The sequence below is a fragment of the Furipterus horrens genome, unplaced genomic scaffold, assembly GCF_987537825.1.
Source record: "Furipterus horrens unplaced genomic scaffold, mFurHor1.1.pri manual_scaffold_13, whole genome shotgun sequence".
In the NCBI taxonomy this organism is placed as follows: Eukaryota; Metazoa; Chordata; class Mammalia; order Chiroptera; family Furipteridae; genus Furipterus; species Furipterus horrens.
In genome coordinates, this window is record NW_028327183.1 from 965,697 (window position 1) to 985,399 (window position 19,703).

Sequence of the window (19,703 nt, forward strand, 5' to 3'; positions counted from 1 at the left end):
CAGAGAGGACGCCTCCAGGGTCACAGACAGAACAGCCTTTGGCGTGGGGGGCGGCAGCGGGCGAGCTTCCTTTCACGACGGCAAGTCAGGTTTCCTCTGCTGGGGCCTTGCTCACACTCGGGGGAAGGACGGGGAGGAGCCCGCGCAGGTCTGCTCAGAGGCCGGTGCTCGGCCCGGGCCCAGGAGCTCCGTCTGCATGGTCCCGGGGTCCCCAGGCTCCCTCGGAGCCGGACCCCGCGGCCAGCCTTCCACGCGACTTATTATCTCGCAGAAACACATAACGCGTCGAGGCGGCGCCCGCGTTCCAGCGAGACTCTGCGCTGTGTTTGGACAAAGAATAATTGAACAGTGGACAGAATAACAAATGCCCCGGTCAAGTTTGCTCCCAGGGTTTATCGTGTTGTATTAACATGATAGAAATATGAATACTTAAATCTTATCTCAGGTATAGTTTATAACTGCATTAATCATTTACTGTATTATATATTTTTCATGTCAGCCCCGTCGGAGAGTGAGTCCCCGATAAGTTGGGCTGGGCTCACAGCCTCTCAGCACAGGCCCCGGCAGGGGGGCGGGAGGTGGAGGGTGGGTGCTGCCATGTTCCACAGCCCTTCACCCGCCAGGCAACGCGTCCCCGTGTTCTCCTGGGTCACGTAAACGCTCACAGATGTGGCTTCCATGTGGCTGTGCGGGCCCGGGGTCATCCCGCCGGTGCCCGCTCTCACCGAGATGGGGAGGACGGCAGCTGGGGCTGCGGGGGCGTCTCTGACTCCTCCTTCCGCCTGAGCCGTGTCCCCCCTCCTAAGGGTGATCACTGCAGAAAGACAGACAGCCTGGCTGGTGTGTCGCAGGGGTGCTGGCTGTAACAGCGTTGGGGGGAGCGTCTTCTCCCCTCCGTCGGTGACAGATGCGACATGGCTTCCCACCTGGCTAAGTCCTTGAGGACGCTGTCAGCGTCAGGGAAATCACAACAGACATTCTGGCCGGAGGACAGACACTTTTCCAAATCGCTGGCTTCAGTGGTTCTGATGAGGGCTGCGGACGGGGACTCTGTGTTTTGATATAAACGTCCTGAAATCCCAGTCCGCCCGGCGCCCGGCGGTGTGCCTCCCCGCACCCCATCAGAGGGCCGTCACGCTTGAGTGTGTCCCTTAAACTTCCACGTTTGCCCAGCCAAGTGAAGCAGGGGTCACGGCCCGGAGTAACTTATTTCTCAAAGTTTAGGAAAAAATCGCAACAGCAGGCCACGGAAGAGAAAGGTGAGCTGCGAGGCACACATCACCTCCCAGTCACAGAAATTGCCAAAAAATAGCAGCTTGCAGCTGTGCACAGCAGGGACGGGAAACGCTCAGCACATGTTAAGTAACAAATAGGAGCCTTAAATGCAGCTAAAAACGGACCTTGTTCTGAATAAATCATGCAAGCTGCGTCCTCGCCGTCCTGAGAAGCGGAATGGATCATGTGAAATCTGCCAAATTTGTATTTAAAAAAATCAATAGCGTGTGCGCGGCTTCTGAAACGGCACGAGGCTCTGTTCTGCGAGGACGCGCCGCTCCCGTCCCCACCCCCGCCGCCCACGCGGCTACAGCTGGAGTCAAGAAACTTCACTTCAGTTGAAGACGGCACGCCGTGCATGTGAATCAGCCTCACTTCTTCGGTGGGTGGAACGATTTAGCATTCGCTCTGCGCAGCCTGAGCCGTTCACAAAGTCCCTGCTCCCCTCTGCACGCATAGGGCCGGCTCCGCTGTGCTGGGCCCGCGTTTGCAACCACAGACGTCTGTCTCTGACCTTCTCACCCGTTTTCAGCCTCAGCTGAGACATAGGCGCCCCAGGCCTGGATGTCGGGTCGGGAGGCCTCTGCGTGGAGCGTTCAGGCCAGTCCTGCGCGCCGGTGTCCTCGTCGGGAAGCCCCTGTTTCTGTGTCCGTGTCGTTCCCAAGCCCTTCACACCTTTGCCACCGATGCCGCGTCGTGATTCATCCCGCAGTGTCTCTTCCGGGACGCGCGTGCCTTCTTCGTGAGAGCGGGCTGTGACGGGAGACCCCCGCACCCGGCCTTCATGTGTCACGGGGGCACATTTTTGCTTCAACATGCTACTGGATGTGCCACACACATACAACTACCATGCACACACACAGTTCCCACGCATACACACAGTTCCCACACACACACACAGTTCCCACACATGTACACGATTCACACACACACAGTTCCCATGCACACACACAGTTCCCACGCACACACAGTTCCCACGCACACGTGCACTGGCGCTGTCTGTGTGCAGTGAGTCTTCTCTGCAGGAAGCGTAGCCTGTGGCTGGGCGCGTCCTGCAGCCGTGGGGCTGCATCGCCATGTGTGCCCTTTGTCATCAGTGATGAGTTACCAGGGAGGTTCCCACGCGGGAGAAGGGCTCCGCCCTGTGCATGCGCTGAACCGGGCTGTGGTGCCCAGCCTTCCGCCCACGGTCCTCGCTCCGTTCAGAACGTTGGTAACACTTCCGGATGCCGACTGCAAATGCGGGCCCGGAGAGAAAAGGCACCTGCATGTGTGAGAAGAGAGGCAGAGAGAAGCGTCAGGAAAACGGGAGCAAGACGCACCCTGGCCGGGCCTCGGACAGGTGTGGCTCGCTCACTCCTCAGGCTCCCCACCCCGGCCGCCGCACGCGGGCCTCCTCCCGCCAGGCACGAGCCTCCGCGGCGCGCTGGGCTCCGACCGGCTCTCCAGGGTCAGTCCGGCGCCCTGTGCTGAGCCACTAGTGGGGACTGGAGCGTGCCCGCCGCTTCCTCTCCCGGGACCCCAGGCTCCGGGTGGATTGCAGACATAAGGGTCTTAAAGGGGAGAAGGACGTGTGAGGGGAAGGCAGAAGGGGTCCCAGTAAGATAAAAGGAACAAACAGAGAAGGGAGGAGGGAAAGAAGGCAGAAGGGGCGGATTCGGTGTCAGCTTCGCCTTCATCTAAGGTCCGGCTGCCCAGGAGCTCTGCTCAGGGGCGGGGCCCACGGACCAGCCGCCAAGAGGGTGAGGGCCGACCTGCGCTCTCAGCCGCCCCCACCCCCACACACGTTCCCCAGGCTCCCCCCCGCCGTCACAAGTGGGTCTGGGGTTTTCCAGGGGCCGTGAGCTCCGAGGCAGCCCGGGAAGCGGTGAGGGGCAGGGCTGGCACCATGTCAGCCCGGACTGATTTGAGACCATTTTTAAGAAGTGGGGAGCCCTGGCTGCTGTGGCTCAGTGGACTGAGCACTGGCCTGCAAACCAAAGGGCTGCCCGTTCAGTTCCCACTCAGGGCACAGGCCTGGGTTGTGGGCCGGGTCCCCGGTTCGGTGCGTGTGAGAGGCAACCACACATCCATGTTTCTCTCCTCTTTCTCCCTCTCTCCCCCTCTCTCTAAAAATAAATAAAATCTTTTAAAAAGAAGTGGGGAAAGGAGTGTGCTCGCTGCAGAAAGCCCCCAACAAAGCTGAAGCGCTTTATAAAACAACATCTTCCCAAAGGCGGTTGCTCCTGAAATGCAGTCCGTCTCCCACTGCCCCCGCCCCCATGTTTGAATCCCGACCCTCAGGCCTGAGCCGTCCCAGGGCCCGGGGCCGGCCTGCGCTCCCTGACTCCCCGGTCCCCGCCTTCCTTAGCCCATCGCTCCTCTGGCTCCCCACGGCCACATCCCCTTCTCTAAGATCTCACTTTATTTTTGAGTCACCAATTACTCAAACTTTGTGGGCCTATCTGTCCTCAGCCATCTGGCCCCCATTCCTTATTTTAAAGCATGTTCAAATAATGACAACCTCCTGTTCTCAATTAATTTATGGACTGTGGGCCCCATTCTTCATTCGTTATCACGCACGCGCATCTGATCTCGCCTGTCTCCCCGCAGCATCTGCAGCGGGGATAAATCTCCCGCGCCAGCGTGTCCCGCTGCCCGCGGCGCGGCGGTAGGACTCCCTGCTGGTCCCACAAAACTGACCTTAATTTCTAAAAACGGTATCAGATGTGAGTAAAGTTTCGTGAGATGATTTGTTTTGATTTACTTGGTACCACTTATCTTTGAGTTTTCTCCTCCTTTCCCTCCATCTAATGGAGCCGGTGGAGCCTCACGCGTGGGTCACGGGGTGTCCGGGACCGGCCTGCTGCAGCGGCGCCTGGCAGAGGAGGGCTGCGGGGACAGCCGTGCGGCCATGGGCAGGCCCGAGGTGGGCCACTTGTTTGCTCTTGAGTCAAGCGGCCCTCGGAGCTTCCGTCGCTCTTCTGTCTGGGAAACGCGGGTGTTTCCGAGCAGCATGCGCTTCCGGGACGGTGGGGCTGAGCCGGGCGCCATAAAGCTAAGCCTTGTCTCCGTGGCGGCTCAGGTGTCAGAAGGCGGAGGGGGCGCCTGGGAGCGTCTGCGGGGCTGTGGCCCTCGGGTGAGAACCTGTGTGTGCGCGGGAGAGTGCTTTGTCTCCCGTAAATAGACCAAGGGACACGCCGGTGGAGCAAAGGCCACAGCCGGGTGAGGACTCACACGCCTCGGGTCATGGCGCTGGGAGAGGGCGCAGCTCCATGGACTCGTTTGAAAAGGGAAACACCTTTCTCGGAATAACGGCCGATGATAACCGCCACCGTTGCCTCTCCTTCTCTCTGCTGGCGGGGCTGGGGGAGCGGCCCCTCCTCGCGCAGGGCAGGAACGGCGCTCCCGCCCCCGCCTGGCACGGCTGTCTCCGGTCCTGACCGGCTGGGCTGGGGCCTTTCAGCCGGGCACACGGGCCACACGGGCTCATAAAGCACAGCCACGCAGACGCTCAGAGCGAACCTGGGCGGGCTGCCACGCAGAAGCAGTTCCTCGTTTTTTTTTTAATTGTGTTGTGAGCCTGCACAGGCCCTGAGCGGCCTGCAGACGCCAGCGGGGACCCTGGGGCAGGCCCTGCGTGTCTGCGGGCCACCAGCAGGCAGTGAGACAGACGGGGCGGGCGGCGGCCAGGCCGCAGCGTGGCAGCTCCACTCGGGGCTCGGATTCCAGCGGCGGGCAGTAAAACCAGACACCACCACATAAAGCCCCGCGTGTGCTAAGACAAACACCGCTGTCTGCACGCGTGTCCCCACGCCACGGTAACCGCTTTAGGGCCCCCTGGGACCTGTAAAGGCTACTTCTGAGTCTGAATCTTGCTGTTTAATTTAATCATTTATTATATTAATATTCAAATGGGCTGCATCTTTTTAGCTACTGCAAAGATGTTAGTGCGTTGGAAATAAATATCTAATTATGCTTTTGAAGAGAGGGCTTCTGAAGGCTGTGGTGTGTGCGCTCACAGAGCAGCTCACGCGCAGCTTTTCCTGCCCACGTCAGCAGTGTGAGGCTCTTCTCATCTTTTAAGAAAATAAAAACAAGGGGCGGATACACACGAGAGGCGCCCCGGCTCACAGGCAGCCTCGGCGCGAGGGGCGTTTGCCCTGCGCCCCGAGCGGGTGTCCGCCCGGCACCCCTTCACACAATTAACTGTTTCCGTCCACTGACCACGAAATTAAGTGTGTCCCTGTCCCAAGGGAAAACACAGATATGCTCTGGAAAATATATTTTGGAGTGCAGCATGCTAATACTTTTAACATGACTTCTCGTTATTTTCTGCCCCGTCCCGGCCTCTCTCGCTCGCTCTCTCAATTCCAGTGCAAAATAAAAATCATTGATTTCCACATCCGCAGACAATGGACCGCAGCACCTTGCAGAAAGCAGGCCGCGCCGTTTGGAGACATTGCGCACACAGGCGGCCGCGTGTGCGGGGGAGGGCGGGACGCCCGGCCCGACGTCTGCGCGGTGGCTGCCGAGGCCCACGGAGGCCGGTGCCAGGGCTGAGTGTCCGCGTCATGAGGATGGATAGTGCCGCCGGCGTAATATATACAAACGGCAAAGATAAATCCCGGGCTAGATGCATGCACTGCGTTTGGAGCGGTGGAGAAATTACTGGTAAATGAAGGAGTTACAGTCTGAGGAACCCGGGCTCACACGTTACTCTCTTTCTAAAGTAACTGCTGCGGCGTTTGCAATCACTCTTTCTTTTACTTTCCGAGATTATGGAGACTAATTCCCCATGACCTGCTTCACCGTTGCTCCCCAGATGGACGTTAGAGCCAAAGGCTGAAGGCCGGAGCTGGGGGCCAGGGGACCGTCCCTCGTCAGGACGGCTCAGGGCCCGCGCGCTGGCCTCCGTTCGGCCTTTCCATTCACCTCGAATGAGTTTACTCTCTTTTCCTCACTTGGTGGCCATCCCAGGAGAGGGCCCTCTTGTCCTGGGTGGGTAATTACATGGTGGCTGAAATTTGCTTTCAACTCTACGGAGCTGAGTGTCTCTCCTGCGGCGTTGACAAGGCCGCGCTTGCTTGCACACAGCCTGTGGGTCGCTGCCCCAAAACCCTGTCCTCCCCCACGCCCGCCCCGAGCACCCACGGGCCCCGCTGCCGGTCCCGTCCCAGTGGCAGCGGATGGGCGCTGTGCATGCAGCCCGTGGGGATCCTGGCAGCTTCCGGCTCTGTGCTGGGGGCACCCTCCAGCAGGAAGGTCACCGGCTGGTGAATCTCGTTCTGGTGTGTGACAGCTGTCTCCCTTGGGACCAGCACAGGGCCTGGCCGGCACCCCACGCGACACTGTGCACCCATCACCTGCGGTCAGTATGCTGGGCCGGGATGATGGGAGGTCCCTGATTGGGGCAGCGAGCTGCCAACTGAGGGCAAAGCCCGGGCAAAAGGTGCCACCCTCCCCAGAAATGGACCAGAAATGTCAGCCTTAGGGCGAAGGGACATGCACTAAGTCATGGGGTCACAGACCGACCGCAGGGTCTGGGCCGCGCACCCAGGTCGCTGAGGAAGCCAACGGGCCTGCCAGGCCTCTCCCCAGACCGTGGGCCAGGGAGCCACATCACCGGCACCAGAAAACCCAAGGACATCCCAGGGGCTGAGACGCCTCAAGGTGGCTGGTCCGAAAGTTCTTTGTGGGAATCCCTGCGTTTCCGGTGGAGCCTTCCTCAGGCAAAGTATGCTGGGCCGGGCCAGGTGCCTGAGGCAGGGACACCGGGTGGAGCCTCCTCATCCAGGTCCCGGGCAGAGGAGGAGGGGAAGGCCGGGGAGTCCCCTCTCCCAGTGGCGCTGATGCCCAGGGAGGAGGTGACAGCTGCCCTCTGCTGGCCCCTGATTTCCCGGTAGGGTCAGAAGGGCAAAGTCCGCACCAGCTCACACACGGGGACAGCTGATGTGTGGCAGGGAGGGGTCCCCTGGCTTAGCGACTCTGCCGGGGTCCGCTCCTGCCACGCAGGGCTCTACCCAGAAGACCCCTCCCACGGCGTCCCTTGAGGTCCTTCTCCCATGCTCCGTGTCATCACTAATAATTGCCCCACGCTTCTTGTTAATGTGGCTGTTCACGTGCTCCTTTTCCCTGCCCCCTCACGCCCACCCCCAGACGCCAGCCCGTGAAGGAGCGGGTGGGGCTGTTACGTGACTTCCAAGTGAGAACTCAGAGCCCTTGTTAAAAAGGCACCAGGGCTCTCAAGACGGAGCCTCAGGGCGTGGGACCGGGAGGGGCCCTTCTGTGCAGGGGCCTGTGGGAGAGCACAAGTCGGTCCTCACGGCCACCTGGACGGGGCCTGTCCACCCCTGACACACAGAGGGGCTCGGGTGTCCCGGCGCCACCCCCAGCCGGGGCCCCAGCAGGGCCCCGGGGAGACACCCGCAGGACCGAGGCTTCGCTGGAGCAAACCCGGCTCGGCCGTCACCGCTGTGTCTCCAGGGGAGGCGGAGAGCCTCTCCTCCAGCCTCGTGGGTGAACGAGTGAGTGAGTGACGGCAGGGACTTCCAGCGCACGTGGGTGCAGGGAGGGGACAGACCCCTCGCGCCGTGGGAGCTCACACGGGGCTCCCAGGAGAGCCGTGTTGGGCACCCCAGGGAGATGGAGCCAAAGAGAAGGGCCCTGCGGACAAGGTGGGAGCTGGCCGTGTTCGGCGGGATAGTCCTTGGCCTCTGTGGCCTCATCCTTCAGTTGGTCCCCTCTCACCGGTGGAGGGTCACGCGGTGCCGGGACGGCGTGGGCAGCAGGAAAGCGGTTCCAGAAGAGTGACCGCCGTGACCTGGAGCCCCAGAGGCCGTGCTCCGGGCTGCGTGGCCGGCACAGCACAGCAAGGAGGGAGCAGCACTGAGTGGCGTCAGTGTGGACGGCTGATGCAGGGCGGCGCGGGGATGCCTCCCGAGTACGTCCATGTGGAAGTCTTCCTGGGCGCCTGCAACTCGGCCGGGGACAACGGGCGCTGTGTCTGGGCCGCGGGCTCTGCCTGGCCCTCCCGGCCCCGCTGGCCCAGCCTGGGGACGCGCCACAGCCCCCAGGAGGCCCTTCCGGCCCCGGCAGTGCTGCTCTGCCTGGGGTGGGGCCCAGACACGGAGAAGCCATATTGGGGGGAGTACAAGGCGCTGGGGGGGGCCCCCTGAGGTGGGGCTTGGGGCCGGGGGGGGGCATGGAACAGCTGTCCCCAGACTGAGCACCCTTTGACCCAACAGGACTCAGCTCTGATTCTCTGGGTCTCTGGGGCCGGATTCTGTACATTCAGGTCCGTGAGCACAGCCCTCTTCCCGTGCCCACTTGTCCCCTCCAGCCCGGCGGGGCTTCTCTCTGAGAGTGGGGGTGGGGCCGGGCATCCGTGCAGATGGGGCGGCCGGAGGGCATCTGCGGTCACCCCCCCCACTGACCCCCACGCCCGTCCGCTGCCGCACACAGCCCTGCGGGGTGGGGGGAGTGGCGTTTAAGTGCCGCTTGGCGAGGACGCACCTCCCTGCTTCCCGGGCCCCGCCACCGCGGGCTGCGTGCAGGCGCCCCTCGTAATTGGGACGTGCGTTTGAGTGTTGTGATCAGTGATTCCGGGCACACGATTCATCAGGAAGACATTTGCTCGGCAGACGTGTGAGGAGCTGTCTGCCTCTTCAATCTCACTGACAGGGCAAAAATGCTGATTTATAGTAAATCATTAAAATCTGCTTATTATGGCTCGGCTCTCCTCTCCCCACTTCAAGCCCGCAACTTGATCTGCACCATGTCTCGTACAATTTTATACCACAGCAAGCAGTTATTTAAACAAGAGAGGCGAGATCCTTCGTCTTTATTAGCGCATATGAAAGGGTATTTTGTTTAAAGAAGACTAATTAAGAATGCAGACTATTTCCCTGCTCCATTTAAGGGGCGGGGGGACCCGAAGATTTAAAGCATCAAAGCAGAACAAAGAATGACTGTACTCGGATAATACTTAAAACGACAATTTGGTCCACGTTTTAAATCATCGTAAACTATCAGTTCACATGTGGCCAAAATTGCTGGGCAGGCAGGGCCGGGGGGCCGGTAGCCTCTCAGTGTGGCCCGGAGAGCGGCCGTGCGGGTCTCTCTGCGAGTGACATCGGCAGGGGATAATGGTGTCATTGTGTTCAACTCCAATATTGTGACAAGGGCTGGAACCATCACTCGGGAAGTTTTGTTCTTCAAAGGCAGAGACTGGAGACGGACGGGGTGGAAACACGCCCTGAGAGCGCGGGGCCGGCTCCGTAAACAAAGGAGCAGCGGAGAAGAGGTCTATATTTCCTATGTGTTACTTACAGAAAAAGAAAAAAATTAATTTGATGCCTGGGGACAGAAGTCCTCGCCACTGAATTACAAAGAAGTGAATAAACCGACTCAAAATTAATCCATACAGATCTGTCCCCTTAATAAGACTAATTCCGGAGAACAAAGCGGCGCATAATGCATTTTAAATTAAGTTGGAAAATGCATAATTTATATTTGTTTTATTTCTTCATATTTTAACACAGGTGCGTTCCAGAATGCTAAGGACCAGCGGGGAAGGACGCGCTCTGTCCATTGTTTTACTTTCCGAATCCAAACTCCTGATGCCCCTCTCACTTGGGAAGCGGGCGCAGAACCAGACAGAAGAGAGGAGCCCCGTGAGAAGTGAGGGGGTGTTCGGCTAGATTTAACTTTAAGAACTCCTAATTCCTAACGTAACATCCAGAAACAGGGAAAAAGGCATTAATCCAGATGAAAATCATGTTTTCCTTTGTCTCAAGTGGCAGTTTTGGGAGAAGCAGGGAGGGCGGGGACCTGAGCAGAGGCCGCGCTGTGGGGGCACGTGGGCCCGCCCTGCCCGGGCCGGGGGGGCGGGGGGCAGGGCCTGTGTGGGCAGGACTGGGGGGCTGCCTTCTCCATTTTTCCAGCCACTTTTCCCTCCCTCTTCTCCATCCCATTCTGATCCCAACTTATCTGGACTCGGGCTCTTCCCATTATCTGCACAGCGTATAAAATCTATCAGGTCAGTGGCAGTAAGCTTGGTTTAACTCATAAACTCTTTTTAGCTGAACTCTTCAAATTCTGTGGTTTTTTTGTTGTTTTAATTTAAAATCACAAAGCAGACACAGCCTAGAAAGGGCTCCTAAAACCGAATTAAATGCTTTTAAATTATTCTTAAAAAAAAAAGTTCTCAAGAGAGACCTCTGCTCATGATGAAATCGTTAGAACCCACACCTGCTTGGCACCTACGAGGTCACAGGCTGGGCTGCGGGGTGCCACATGCTGTCTCTTCTGTTTGTCACCAGGTCCCTGTGGTCCTAGATCAGGTGACTGTGCAGGTGACCTAATGTGTCCAAGGCCCAGGGCTGAGGTTGGACTCAGACCCATCTGAGCCCATATTTGTGACCATCGTTCACGCCGAGCTGCAAAACCTAGCAGACACCGAGGCCTCGGCGAAGTCCACACGAGCACTGGGGTCGGAAGCCGGCGAAGTGCTGGTGCCGAGCGCTTGGTGAAGGGGACCCGGGCCGCGGCCGGGGGGCGGGGGACACGCAGGTGCTTTCCACTGAGTCCGGCCTGGGTCCGGGTCGGACCTCTGGTCCTGGCACAGCCCAGTGTCCTTCACCCTCCGTCGGAGCAGGAGCTGCTGAGGTGCTCGCCGACCAGCGGAGGCTGCTCTGGACGGCGGGGACGCTGCTCCTAGGACGGGCGCCCCCAGCAGGTGAGCTCACGGTCGGGGGCCGGAGAGCGGACGACGACCGGGACGCGCTTCTGTTCGAGGCAGGCGTTGGCGTTGGGTCGGGGCGAGCGAGGCCTGGTCCTCTCCCCCGTGTGCGCTGCGCCCTGCCCACCGCTCCTGCCTCGGCAGCCCTCAGGGTGCCCTTTCACATCCTGATTCCGTTTCAGTTCATTTCGAAGTCTATTCCTCACACTTGTTTCTGAAAAGTAACTAGTGGTGACCATGATGGACGGCTGTTTCTAAATTCTGGCGTCTTCCATCGGCTCTGCCAGCTTCATGGTGGCCCTCTCCCAGGATCGTGGGCCCTGTGTCTGCTCCGTGACGTCAGGAGAGCCACGTGACGTCACTGTGAACACTGTCCTCCTTCTGTCTTGAGGCAGCCGTGAGTCCAGCTGAACTCTGTCTTCAAGAGCAGACAAGGGACGACACAGGCAAACACCACGTGGAGCGAAACCTCCCCCATGGCCAGCGCCCGGTGCATCCTCCCCAGACAGCGCTCGCGTCTCGTCCGTCGCAGTCCATGAGCGACAGCCTCCCAAAGCTGCGTTTATTAACTCCATGGGCCCACACTTGCACTGAGCGGTCAGGGTCTGCATCTGAATTGTCAGGACAATCTCTCTGAGGCTCCGTTTGTGTCTGAGTTAAAAACTGGGGAGGCTTCTGGTTTCAGCAGCAGCTACGGGAAGAGCTTAGCCGTTGGGGTCGCTGTGCTAACAGCAAAAAGTGGGACAAACCGCAGACCCGCAGGCCCTCCTGGCCCCGTCGGACAGTGGGGCGCAGAGCGAAGGCCTTTGCCCCCAGAGAAACAGGTGCACCCGGAGCCCAGGATCCGGAGCTGCTTGATGCCCCCAAGGCCCCCGGAGCCAGAGTGGTCGGAGCCCTTCCGTGACCACCCGGGTGCACGCTGAGTGTGGGCTAGTGGAGAGGAGACCCGTCTGGGGCTGAAGCCTGAGCCGCCTGCCCCCACCCTGCCAGCTTCCGGAGCTTTACCTCCAGCACCCAGGCAGAGGGCGATTGCTTTACGGCTCCGGCACGCGGTGCACGTGGGGAGCACAGCTACCGTGTACCATCCCCAAAGCCCCCTGCACAGCAAGACCTTTCCAGGGGAGATGGCACTGCCAGGTGCAATCCCGGAGCCTGGTCATGGCTGGACAAAGGTCAGTCCCCTCTGCTCATCGTCCCTCTGGACTTCCTGTTGCACCTTAGGGGGCGGGGGTGGGGATGGGGACCCAGCCCATGAGAGTCAGGGCTTCAGGGACAGACATTGTCTGGGACTGCTACAGCCGGAGAAGGGGGCGGGGCAGAGGGGAGAGCTCTGACCCCCAGGAAACAGCGCTGAGAAACACGAAAATACTGAGATTTCATCGGAAGATTATGGAATGGCCCCTCCCCCCCACCTTCCACCGCATCAAGGGCTGGTGCAGCAACGGTCGGTCCCAGCTGGTGACAGCTCCACGCAGACCGTCTGAGGAGGCGTCTGCAGGTGACAGAAATGGGGGCACAGACAGACGCAAAGCTGCAGGCAAACCCACAAACCCAGCCCGGGTCCTGCAGAGGAACGCCGGTGCTCACACGAAGGCCTCCCCTCCTCTGTGGCCCGCCACGTGTCTGACGCTCGGCAGAACGGTCCCAGGCACACGGAGAAGGGACATGGAACGGCCCAAGAGACAAAACACGCGTTAGAAACAGACTCTGATATGACACAGATGTTGGAATTATCAAAGGATTTCAAGAAAGTAGGAAGCTTTGGAATATTTAACACCATACTTAAATCTTTGTTTCTCTAATTCTGGAAACTGCTACTAGAATTAACATCTTCATCTCCAAATTTAAAATAAGCAAGGAAAAGTGTGGAAAAGACATAATCCAGGAGCAGAAGCCATAAAACACAGGCACCAGTGAGGGGAAGTGCTTTACTGATCATGTTGCCTGAATTAAAATCCATCTCTTCAGCAACCAGAAAACTGACAAGTTCATCTTTCCTGTTCAAGACACCATCCTTCCCTTTGCTCAAAGCCTCTAACTGCTTAAAAAACAAAAGCTTAAAACCTGACAAGGAGAATCTACAATTATAAAGAAGGTGAGGAAAAGTATTTACTAGAATTCAACACTAATTCCTGATGCTAAGGAAACAGAAATCAAGAGAATGTCTTAATCAGTCAAAGATTATCAATCTTAAATCGACATTTTAACACAAAGGTAACATCCTAGCGAAAGGGCCCCCGATGGGACTCCAGGGACTGTGGAGGTCCGGGAGCCTCAGGGCCGGGGCAGCGCGGAGAGCTCGGCCCCCGGGTCGGGCGTGGGTGCAGGCTTGCTGTCGCTCAGGCATGGAATGCGCACCTCCCCGCAGATCGTCCAAGGGACCCACCCTCCCCCGACAGAAGACAAATTGAGTCATTAACAGCCACTAGAGGAGCTGTCATTAAACTCAAGAACCCTTCACCAATATCAGCCAATAAAATACCACGTAACAGGGAAGAGCAGAAGTTAGGGACAGCAGTCTGTTATCTTCCAATAATGTGATGGTTCTGCTTATAAACCCTAAGTTCCTTCATTCCAGATGGAGGGGATTTAAATACCCGATGCTTTTTGCAAACACATTCGTTTAACACGGCAGCGCTTCTTGGTTCTGCTCAAGAAGTTGTACTTCAACTTGCAAGCAATCTAAAAGTTGATGGTATTTTAAAATCATGCAAATATAGTTTGAGAAAGATTAAGAAAGTTCAGAAAGGTGGCTAGTTACAACATCGAAATCCAGAAGGCATGAGCTGTTCTGTATGCCAAAAATAACCAAGTAGAAAATAAATGAAAAAAGAAACTTCTTCTCGGTAACACTAAAATATATAATAACTAGAAAAATGTCATTAGCCAGAAATATGAAAAAACGTATATGAACACCATTTTAATCATACAAAAATATAAAAGTCTTTAAACTGATAAAATATATCAAGCTTTGATTAGAACATACGTTAGCTTTTGGGTGTTGTAAAGGGATCATTTCTCCTTATAGTCACTCATAGGGTTAATAAGGGCCCATCAAGATCCCAGCAGAGCTTTAAAAAAATCACCCATTTATTGACAGAGCTTATGTGTGGGAACTAGAACTGTTACTTCCGAGGGTAAGGAGGAGTGAGGATTCCCGAGGCCAGGTCAGAAAGAAGGAGTTGTGAAGAAGAAGCCGGCCAGGTATGGAAACAGCAGAAAGGGTGATGCTCTCTCGCCCGGGGCGCGGCGCCCTTTGGAAGAGGCGGGAGAGGGACACGGGGTGCGTCCCGGCCACCAGCACGCACGGGCGGCCGGAAAGGGCCGCGGTCACTGCTGCCCGGCCCGAGCTGCCTCTCCGTGTCCCGTCCTGAGCTGCGGCGGGTCCGAGGGGCTGCCATTCAACCCGTCACACACGGGAGGAATTCAAAAGGAAAGAAAAATGACCCCAAGTGTCATTTTAGAGACCGCCGCTGAGAACGAGCTGGGCGGGACCGCTCACCCAGTGCGCGCCTGCCCGTCGGATTCCCTCGCGGTGGAGGCGCCCGGCTCCTGCCCACCCCCCACCCCCGCCCCGCGGCTGGCACGTGCTCACGGGGGTGGGTGCACGGGTGACTGTCCCGTCACCGCCGCAGCGCCCACCCTGACCCCCACTAGGAGCCCAACAGCTGGAGTTTTCAGTTAGAAAGGGCGCGCGCACGGGCCGAGGGCGGCGCACAGACCTCTCCGGGCTGCCACCGCTCCTCCCCGACACAGCCCCCCCCCCCCGCCCCCTGACGGCTCCCACAACGTCGAGGGGCCGTACCGGGCGCGCTCCGGGGCACGAGTGCAACACAGTTTCATCTCAGTTCCACAGGGATTTTGGAAAATGGACACGACTTTTCTTTAGACGGGGAAACTGAGTAAAGCGCTCTGCCCGGTCACGCAGCCAGAGGACGGGAATGTTGGCCTCGGGGCCGCGCAGAGGGGGAGTCCCGAGGGGCAGGCCACGGCCCCCCGCCGCCCCTGGCGCCCCAATCCGCCGCGTGAGTGCGGCGCGCCGCTCATAATTTATTCATCATGTGCAGAAGCGGTCATTTGCCGTTGCCTGGCTGAAGTACAGAACGTGACATTGCAGACATACTTAAATATTCATGGACTTCAATTCTGTTGGCGGTGCAAGGTGTTGGCCTGTTTGTCCCCGCGGCTCCCGCGTGCGGCGCAGTGACCGCGCTGGGGTTCCCTGTCTGCTGGTTCCCGCTGGGTGCGCCCGAGACAGATGTGAACACCCTGGGGGACCCCGGCCCGGCCGCACTGATGGTGTGAAGTGGCGAGGTCTTCGGGTGTCCGTCCCGCAAAGGGTGACCGTGGATGGACTCGGATACTGCACCCCTTCCGCCTGCCCAGCTCCCCATGGCGCATCCACGCCCTCACCTGCACCCCCAGGCGCACCAGGCGCTCAACACCCCAGTGGTGCCTCCTGAGAATGTCCCCTCCGGCCTCGCCTGGGAGGCTGTAGTTTAGGGCAAAGCTCAGGGGACCCACGGGCCGAGAAAGCCCAGGCAGTTTGTTGTGCCGGAGTTGACCTGGGCTGGGTGTCTCCCCAGCTCAGGAGGTTGATGGGGGGGTCCTGGTCAGGATGCTTACGGGAGATGTGCCCCCACTGGGCCACCATGTGCCTCAAGAAGCCCCGGGGGTCTCCGTTCAGAGCCAGGCTGCGCGGCCCCAGCGACTTGAAGCAGCAACTTTTCTGACCTCACTGAGGAACCCGGCGAGTGGGACGGTGGTCATCCAGCCCACGATCGGGTGACTTCAATGACAAGTCTCATTCTTGTCATTGTCTGCGGAATGACTCCCCCACGGGCTCCTGGGGCGCTGACTCTCCATTGTGGACATGACAGCCCCAGTCGGCTTGGGGTGACCAGGCGAAGTCAGAGGCTCCGAGCAGCACATGACCCCGACCTGAGCACCGGGACCGCCGCAGGCCGAGAGGAAGCACCATGTCTTCAGACTCACCTTTGCGTCTCCACTGAGAACGGGCAGGTCACCTTGGCAAAGGACGTTCTGGACTCTCTCCAGGAGAGTGGGCTGCTTTTTTATGGGCCTGTTTCTATGGCTATTCCGATTTGCATATTTGAAAACATCCGAAAAGGCAATTAATTCAAATCTAAATAACTTCCACGCTCAGAGTTATGTTTATGGTCCTCCAGCAGACAAATTTATGGGGACGTCGGGGACCAGGCCTGTGACACAGACACGGCATCAATCTCGCGGAGCCCGGCTGTGGGTGCAGTGCGGACCCCGCGCGGAGAGAGGCGCGCGCCGGGAGGGCTCAGGACAGAACGGTCAGGACGCGCGCAGCACACTTCCATCAGGGCGCAGCCGTGCCCGCCGGAGCTCTGACTAAGCAGGTGGTCCCCAGGGGGACCCCCTCCTTCAGAGGAAACTACGTGCCGAGTGCGTCAGGATCCCTGGAGGCTTCCGCACTGGGAGGGGCTTTTTAACTTTTTAATAGAAGTTACACAGAAGGGCTGGCAGCCGACGTGATAACTGAGAAACAGCCGGGAAAATGTGTCTCCATTAACCGACAATGGTTTTCTCCTCCCCGATCCTCCTCCTTCGGAAAGAAGAAAGTACTAAAGAAAACGTAAGAAAGGAAAGGAGGAGAAGGAAGAAAAGCACCTGAAAGCTGAGATGAGGTGGTAGAGCTCACGGCCCGAAGGAGCCCAAGCGCGGGCCTGATGTCCGGGGCAGGCAGGCTGGGGCGCTGCGGGGCCTCTCACGTCACCTCCCCCAAAGAGCAATTTCTCTGGGGACAAAGGAGAAGGCTGGGGCGTCCCAGAGCCACCCCCGTCTACAGAGGGTGCGGCTGGAGCTGGCGGCAGCGCTGTCGTGGGCCGTGAGGATGTAGACGTTTCCACCCGGACAGAAGCGTCTACGGGGGCTGCCGTGGGAGGCGAAGGCCAGCGAGAGGCCTCGTGCTGTGGGTCCTAGAGAAGCCGGTGAAGGAAACTCTTTGTTCGAGGCTGTGCTCCTGCAGACACGGGGGCCCCCGGACACCCCTCACACGCGGGGGACGACATCGTGGCTCATTCCCTGCCCTGCACCTGCACCCACAGCGAACGGCCCCGCTTTCGGGAAATTACATGATGGCCCAGATGTGCGCGGGGCCCCCACGACATCAGCCTGTGAGCGCGCAGTTTACTCCAAACGCATTTCGAGAACAGTGGTTTCGGTGGCGATAAACGACAGAACAAATGGAGAATCCCTGGAAAAACAGATGTTAGGGCTTCTGACAGCAGTAAACCCCCCACCCCCCATCTTGTAACTATGAACGAACTTGGCTAATGGAGTATTTGGCGGTTAAGAAGATAGGAATGCTGGGTGGATGTCATTCAGCTTTATAAAATAGTGGCATGCGTGTCATTAAAAAGGGAAGTATTCTTTTAAATGTCTGTTATTTGGTTTGAAAATGAAAAATATTGAATAGTTAAACTTTATTAAGTGTAAAATTGGTTTTTAGGATGCTTTGGAATGTTAGTTGCCAGGAAAGAAAACTTGGGAAGTCACTGTTTTTTTTAAAAACAGTTTCTTAAAAAAAAAACAAGAAAGAAAGAAAGAAAAAACATTCAAGAGGCCAATTTTTAGGATCAGGTCCAGGTGGAGGCCATGGGTCCATTGGAAGGGGAGTTTCGGCTCAGGCCTCCCGTCCCGGTAGCGCCCAGTGTGGGCAGCCGAGTGGGCCGGACCCTGTTCTGTAAGAAGCTCTGGCCAGGTGCCCGGGCGGGCAGGTATGGGCCAGGCCCCTCCCCGAGCCCACGCCCTCCCGCTTTTCCAGGGCATGGAATTTGCTCCTGGGCAGCGCTCTCCTGTAGCAGGTCCATCAGAAAACAGAAGGGGACGAATGAGCGAGCGAGTGAATGAGCGAAGGAGCGTCGTTGTGGGCGCTTTTCTCACAGATCGAGAGGCCCCGTCAGCCTGGAGGGACGTCCCACGATGCCCTCGGTCACTGCCCTTTGGGCAGCAGTCCCACTGGAGGTGGTGGCCCGGTCGAGGTGTTACTAGGCAGGCCGAGTGCCAGGCCCTGTTAGTCCCCGTTGTGGCCGCGGTGCCCGCCCTGTGCTGTGGGCCCCACGGTGCGACCACAGCCCTGCTGGAGGGCGGGACGACCAAGCCGACTGGCAGCTCTGTCAACCAATCGGCACCATCAGGGGCCGTGGCTGGCTGGCTGGCTGCTGGGTGCCTGGCGTGCCTCCCAGGCTGTTCCTCCTGTTCTGGGCGACAGGTTCCAATGCCAAGGGAGCCGGAATTCCTGAGAGGCCGGTCCGGCTCGGCGTTATGGAGCTGCTTCCCCATGGGACCCCCCGTTACAGTAATAATTACTGAAACCCCAGATCAAAGGCAAACAAGCCATTCCCAACACATGTGCCGGGTTACTGCGGAGGCAGAAATGTCAGCGCAACGACAGCAGGAACGGTGGGTGGCGCGGCCACTTGTTCATTAAAACGCCACACCAGGAAACACACGCCAGCTGTCCCCAGCGCGGCCACCGAGGGCTCACCCACAGTCACGCCCACACGTGCTTCCAATTAGCCGTGAGCGGGCCCAGGCCCGCCGGAGCCGCGCGAGGGGGCTTCCCGGTTCTCCGCGGCCGGCTCCAGGCGGAGGACGCTGTAGCTGGGCCCGGCCCACCACGCGCGGTTGCGCGGGGCTGCGCGGGAGGCGGGGCCGATGACTCATCTCCGGCGGGGAAGGCGCAGCTCCTCCGGCCTCTGCTCCTGACACGCACCCTGCACCCACCAGGCTGCAGCAGCTCCCCGGGCACCTGTGGGTGTTGGCCACAAAGGCAGGCCTAGTCCAGCGCTGCGACCAAGACACCCGCCCCAGCCTGCCCGGAGCCCACCTGCTCTGACTGCGGTCCCCACGTGCTCGCCTCCTCCCCCCGGGTGTCCTCTGGCCTCCGGAGCACGCGGGGTGGGGGTGGGGCGGAGAGCGCCCACGCGCGCGGGGAGGCTGGAGAGTTCTCTGCTGACGGCGAGTGAAACAAGAGGCGGAGACGGGAAGACCGTCCTCATTCACGCAGTTTTTCTCCCAAACCACGGCTTCCCGCGCGGTCCGGGTAGGCGCGCTGACGACCGTCGTTTCAGAGCCGGCGGCGGCGCCCGCCTTCCCCGCCGAGTCCGCGCTCTCCCAGCGCCCTCTCTCCCCGTTTCTTCTTTCCTCTTCCTTCTCTCTTCCTCCGCGCCCGCTCCTGCCCTCGGGATCTCTCCTGCCCGCAGGGCGACCTGCCCTGGGAGGAAGCCCACCGAACCACAGGGAGGCAGGGGTCTCCCGGCACGTGCCCGGTCTCTTGTATGGCTCCCAGGGGCCACTGCTCAGGGGAAAGGAGGGAGGTGGCCGGAGTGTGGCCGCGCCCCTGAGGACAGGCAGGACCCTGGAGGGACCCCCTTCCTGGCAGAGGAGCCCGTAGGCAGGCGCCCTCCCTGCCCCTGGCCTCGCCCCTCGCCCGCGCGCGCCAGGTCGCAGCCGGGCAGCAGCAGCGGCTGCGTCTGTGCAGATTTAAGGCCCCGCTGAGCGGAGCCTGCCCAGAGAGGGGCTGACTTCACTTCCAATTCGCTCAACATCTTAAACCACTTCAGCGGTGGGAGGAAACCCGGGCTGTGTTTTGCCAGCACGTTTCCCTTAATTTTCATACCCAAGTGTATCCAGAGGAAACGAGGGCCACATG